This window comes from Heterodontus francisci, chromosome 2 (assembly GCF_036365525.1).
Source record: "Heterodontus francisci isolate sHetFra1 chromosome 2, sHetFra1.hap1, whole genome shotgun sequence".
Taxonomy (NCBI): Eukaryota; Metazoa; Chordata; class Chondrichthyes; order Heterodontiformes; family Heterodontidae; genus Heterodontus; species Heterodontus francisci.
The window spans coordinates 96,997,395-97,004,323 of record NC_090372.1 but is presented as its reverse complement, the minus strand read 5'-3'; positions in this window follow the sequence as shown (position 1 = coordinate 97,004,323).

The following is a 6,929-nucleotide window of genomic DNA, read 5'->3' as shown; positions in this document are numbered from 1 at the left end:
CTACAATGGAGGAGGTAGCAATGGACATTGTGAGGGCGGCACTACATGAACAAGTGTGCAATGGAGAAATGGGAATACCTGTAGGAGAGGGTGAAAAGATATTGAATTCTGTAGATGAAGGAAATGGAGTACACCCCTGCCTGTCCGACAACAAGCCAAAGCCTGAGCTGCATTGGGAAGCCTCAGCTCTGCAGAGGTATCTGCTGTCAGATGCGAGTTTGCATGATCTCTGTCTTAGGTATCCCACAGGGCCAGTCGTGGAGGGGGAGTATGCCAGTGCCACTGCATCATCACTAGGGCCCTCCAACCATATGGAAGCCACAGATCCAGCACCATCAGATCATTCAAAAGCACCCTCCAACAGAGCAGATACACATATTGGTGAGTTCTTGTGTGTGATTAGAAAGGGTAGCATTGGGTGAGGAGCGCATCACTAGTGAGCAGAAGGAGCTGAGAGAGGCTGAGGCAGCTGTGGGAAGTCCCCCTTGGAGGATGGAGGACAGACACAGCCGTGCTCAGCTGGGCGCAGACACAGGGTCTCGGGAGTCACAAGCAAGGTGGCTCCACTTTGACCAGCCTCTGATGTATGACCGCATGTCGGAGATCCCTAAGACAGTGCAGACTCATGAGCTCCGAATGGAGGAGTCCATTCAGCTCATGCACACCACTATGACTCAGGGTTTTGAATGCATGAGCTCCTCCATTGAGTAGCCAACTTCATGGAGAGCCATATGCGACAGCACTCTGAGTGGAAGCAGGAACAGTGTACGGACATGCACAGATTGCATGCAACGCTCTGTAGCATTGACCGGTCAGTGGGGCTGATGGCGCAAAGATGCACTGAGTGGATGCCAATAGCACCCCAGCTGGTTGTCCCCTTCAGTGATCCAGTGCACCATCAAAGGGCTGAGGCAGTCACTGAAGAGGATGAGGGTGACACCCCTCATGGGTGCCATCATCATCATTGGCCTCTTTGGTCCCTCACTCAGGGACCATCTATGCAGCAGGGTCCTGTGACGGACACTGCCCCTATATTGATGTGGGTACAGCAGCCTCTGGAGGTGCCCCCACTGGCACCTCTCCGACGAGGACGATCACCACATACATCTCAGTAGCAAGCAAAAATACATGAACAGACTGCCTCCACCTCCTCCAAGACCACATGGCAGCAGTGCATAGACATGGGCAAGAGCGAAGACCACCGCGTTAGTGGTTCACTCGGGTGACTTTCGTTTGTGATTGTGTAAATTGTCATTTACTAATAACACTGGAAATGTTTAGCCATGATCCTGGATGCGGGAGCTTCCATTCTTTAATGACAAAACTGGAAAAGAGGGAAGAAGTGGTGAAAGGAAGCAATGGTCTTTGAACAGGGACACTGAGTCTGCTGGAGAGATATGTAACATGCATTGTTGGTAAAAATGGATCGATTCAGGATTGTGTGTTCAAATGATGTGTTCTCACATGTAGAGCAAAGTAAGTGCCACAGCATGCAGTCCTGCTGGATAAGTAGCGCCCTAGTGTTCATGCCATCCTGATGACTGCTTCGACTCCTGAGATGACCCTGGCCACCACCCTGCACAGCATGGGCACCATTCTGTTCTGCATTCTCCTCCTCCTCTTCCCCCTCCTCTGATGAACTGTGTCAATCTCGCACTTCACCCTCTTCAAGGTCCACACCTGCCTGGAGGGCTATGTTATGGAAAGCACAGCAGACCACCACAATGCATGAGACCCTTGCAGGTGTATATTGCAGGGCGCCAGCCAAACAATCGAGGCACCAGAACCGCATTTTCAGAAGACTGATGGCCTGCTCAATGGTTGTCCTTGTAAGCAGGTGGTTTTGGTTGTTGTGCCTCTGTGAGGGTCACATAAAGGTGTGAGTAGCCATCTTGTCAAGGGATATCCCTTGTCCCCTAGAAGCCATCTACGGAATCTCGGTGGTGATAGGAAGAGCTGCAGCACCCTGGACTGCCGGAGGAGGAAGGCGTCATGGCAGCTTCCAGGATAATGAGCACAAACATACGTAAAGCACGAGTTGTGGTCACAGACCAGCTGAACATTTAGGGAGTGAAAGGCCTTCCTGTTGATGAATCTCATGGTTGCTCACTCGGCACATTGATGGCCACATGGATGCAACCAATGATGCCCTGCACCTGTGGGAATCCAGCGATAAAGGCAAATCCCAAACCCCACAGGGCCCATCTGTTTGAAATTATATGTACTACCCAGCTTTCGTAAATTCAGATCAATGGCCTGCAATGTGCAATGGTGTGCTGCCCCTTGCGAGACGCCACTGAAATGCGCTACTGATCCTTCGAAAGAGACAGAGGCGAAGAAATGCAAGGCCACAGTGACTTTAACAGCTACTGGCAGGCACGCCATATAGACTTGAGGAGAAGAAGATTTAGCAGCACGAAGGAAGATATAGACTTACAGAGAGTGTATATAGTAACCAAGATGGGAGTAATGCACTGCTATTTCAGTCCCACTAATCCACAGGTCACAGCATATTAGGAAGGTTTCCCTCCTACCAGAAATTAGCCAAATTAAACGCTTTATTTATCCCCTAGAATAAAGCACAACAAACCAAGTTTCTTTAAACAACAACAAAATTAACTATTTACTAATAAACTAAAATCTTAAACAATAATGGGATAAATCTATATATATATATATATATATATATATATATATAGATTTATAACACTTTATTCTTCCTAACCTTCATGCACACACACATACATTCAAAAATTGGTTAACTGGTGTTTAGAAGGATGTTTGGAATTACAGCTGTTTCTTAGGAATAATAAAATAATTGGTGGTCACAGTCTGGTAGGATATTTCCGGATCAGTGAGGTGTCCCAGAGTCGAATAGTCAGATACCACTCAAAGTCTCTCCAGGTGAGTATGTGATGGTTAGATGTTCAAGGCAATTCATCTGCAGCAGGCGTCACACAGATCTTTCAGCTAAAGGGTGTAGCAACAGGTCTACTTGGATTTTGAAACAACAGTCTAACAGTAGAAGCTTTTTTGAGATTTCAGGATTTTCCAAAAACACAAAAGGCAACAGGAATTACTGTTAAGGCAGGGATTCTTGAAATATGATGCCATAGAAATCAGTTACCTTTAAAATGCAGGGGCTTTCTCCCTGCAAAGCAGTGTTCCTCCACAGAGTGTAGCAACTCCTCTTTTCCTGGGTCTTTTCTCTCTCTTCAGGCAGGTCAAAACCACACCTTAAATGTGTAACTTTTTTCTAAGAGATGCAAGGCTTCTTTTGCACATAGTGGTAACACTTTCTCTGGGTTTCCTCTCTTTCCAGGCAAGACAAAACAAGATTTCAAAGCCCGCTCCTTTTAGATTTCCCTGGTCTTTCAATCCCAAAATGAAACTAACCTTTCAACAGTCAAGTCACAAGACAGTCATAAATTTTCCTGTTGCTTGAATACACGTTTTACAGCCTGAACACTTCAAACACCAAGTGTCAGCATTCAGTGTTCACAGAAAATCTCCTTTTCCCAGTTGTTAAAGGCCCACAGACCTCTTTGTTTCAAAAATCCTCTTATGACAGTGTAACTAATAAAGAGTTGTGAGTTAACCTTTACTGGCACCTAAGACTTTCTCTCGAATGCCCTACAATGCTACTAATACAAATATAAATAAACCCAATATGGTGGCAGCAGTAAAATGACGGTAAGACAGTGGTGAGAGTGTCCAGGAGAATTTGACGATCTCCTTACCTTTGAAAGAAACATCAGGTGAACAACAGAGAAATGTTAAGATAAATACTGGCCTGGCACAGTAAGAAAACTACTTACCTGCAGAAGAGGCTGTGAAGACCTCCAAAGCTGTGGTGAATCAGAGCACTGAAACACAGGCTGCACCACAGAAGCATGGTGACCTGCAAGTAGAATCCAGTGATCGGGTAAGTTAAGATACTGAAGGTCAGAGATCGCATTAAAAGCCTTTGAAAAGTTTGCAATAATTTTCTTAAGGCATCGTGCTTGGAAAACAAGGGGAAAAACCCAATCCTTCACTCGGGCTGAACGTGAGGGTGAAGAGTGTGAAACCTCCGAAGAGTGCGGGAAATCCTGAAAAGCACGGGAGACACCTGAAAAGAGCAAGGACACCTCCATTACGGCAACCAAGCCTGAAAAAAAACAAAGTGAGTTTTTCAAACATAGGGGAAAACCCTATAAAGCCTATTAAAACAGCAGGGAACTCTCAAAAATATCTGGGACACCTCTATTAAGACAACCAAGTCTGAAAAAAACAAAGTGAATTTCTTAAAGAAAGGGGAACACCCTAAAAACTCTATTAAGAAAGCAATATGGATCCAAAATTGGGATTGCCTGAGAGTTTCCGGAATCAAGAGGGACCCAATCAGATTCAATATTGGCTATCATGGAGAAAAAGGTTTCTAAAGTTTAGAATTGCTTCACAACTCCACACAAAATCTGAAGTGGAACAAGCGAACACCCTTCTATATTCAGTATTCAACATAATTGTCTGACAAGGAATCAACAAGGCTACCGATAAATTCAAAGAGGTACTCGAAGCCTTTGATAAATATTTTAATCTCCAAACTAATAAAATTTTGGAAAGAGACAAATTTAATAAGTGGGCACAGATGATTGGATGCATCTGTAGACTCCTATATTAATGACCTGAACAGATTGGCAGAAGGTTGCGAATGCAGCCAATTAAAGGCAGAACTAATCAGAGACAGGATAATCGTCGGCATAGCAGATGAATCCTTTTTGGACCTGTTGCAATCCAAGGAAGACCTGACACTGAAAAAGGCCATTCAAATTATAAGACAGGCTGAAGTTCGCAATCAGAATAGGGGCATCCTACAAGCTGAAGACAAGCCGTGCATGAGGAGTCCAATGCCCGTACAGCTGATGAAGCCAAAGCCAGGGAAACACTTTGAGGAAAAGAAAAAACATACAGGTGAGAAGACACCTGTCATGGAAAAACCTTGCCAGCATTGTGGAGCCAAGATGACCCACAGGTGAGAGCAGTGCCCAGCAAGTAAGGCTGAGTGTTTTAATTGTAAAAAGAACTAAACACAATGGGAAGATGTGTCACAGCAAAATCTCTTCGTTTAGAATTAGAATTAGAACATTACAGCGCAGTACAGGCCCTTCGGCCCTCGATGTTGCGCCGACCTGTGAAACCATCTGACCTACACTATTCAATTTTCATCCATATGTCTATCCAATGACCACTTAAATGCCCTTAAAGTTGGCGAGTCTACTACTGTTGCAGGCAGGGCGTTCCACACCCCTACTACTCTCTGAGTAAAGAAACTACCTCTAACATCTGTCCTATATCTATCACCCCTCAACTTAAAGCTATGTCCCCTCGTGTTTGCCATCACCATCCGAGGAAAAAGACTCTCACTATCCACCCTATCTAACCCACTGATTATCTTATATGTCTCTATTAAGTCACCTCTCCCCCTCCTTCTCTCCAACGAAAACAACCTCAAGTCCCTCAGCCTTTCCTCGTAAGACCTTCCCTCCATACCAGGCAACATCCTAGTAAATCTCCTCTGCACCCTTTCCAAAGCTTCCACATCCTTCCTATAATGCGGTGACCAGAACTGCACGCAATACTCCAGGTGCGGTCTCACCAGAGTTTTGTACAGCTGCAGCATGACCTCGTGGCTCCGAAACTCGATCCCCCTACTAATAAAAGCTAACACACCATATGCCTTCTTAACAGCCCTATTAACCTGGGTAGCAACTTTCAGGGATTTATGTACCTAGACACCAAGATCTCTCTGTTCATCTACACTACCAAGAATCTTCCCATTAGCCCAGTACTCTGCATTCCTGTTACTCCTTCCAAAGTGAATCACCTCACACTTTTCCGCATTAAACTCCATTTGCCATCTCTCAGCCCAGCTCTGCAGCCTATCTATGTCCCTCTGTACCCTACAACATCCTTCGGCACTATCCACAACTCCACCGACCTTAGTGTCATCCGTAAATTTACTAACCCACCCTTCTACACCCTCTTCCAGGTCATTTATAAAAATGACAAACAGCAGTGGCCCCAAAACAGATCCTTGCGGTACACCATTAGAAACTAAACTCCAGGATGAACATTTGCCATCAACCACCACCCTCTGTCTTCTTTCAGCCAGCCAATTTCTGATCCAAAGCTCTAAATCACCTTCAACCCCATACTTCCGTATTTTCTGCAATAGCCTACCGTGGGGAACCTTATCAAATGCTTTACTGAAATCCATATACACCACATCCACTGCTTTACCCTCATCCACCTGTTTGGTCACCTTCTCGAAAAACTCAATAAGGTTTGTGAGGCACAACCTACCCTTCACAAAACCGTGCTGACTATCGCTAATGAACTTATTCTTTTCAAGATGATTATAAATCCTGTCTCTTATAACCTTTTCCAACATTTTACCCACAACCGAAGTAAGGCTCACAGGTCTATAATTACCAGGGCTGTCTCTACTCCCCTTCTTGAACAAGGGGACAACATTTGCTATCCTCCAGTCTTCCGGCACTATTCCTGTCGACAATGACGACATAAAGATCAAGGACAAAGGCTCTGCAATCTCCTCCCTAGCTTCCCAGAGAATCCTAGGATAAATCCCATCTGGCCCAGGGGACTTATCTATTTTCACACTTTCCAAAATTGCTAACACCTCCTCCTTGTGAACCTCAATCCCATCTAGCCTAGTAGTCTGAATCTCAGTATTCTCCTCGACAACATTTTCTTTCTCTACTGTAAATACTGACGAAAAATATTCATTTAACACTTCTCCTATCTCCTCTGATTCCACACACAACTTCTCACTACTATCCTTGATTGGCCCTAATCTAACTCTAGTCATTCTTTTATTCCTGCTATACCTATAGAAAGCCTTAGGGTTTTCCCTGATCCTATCCGCC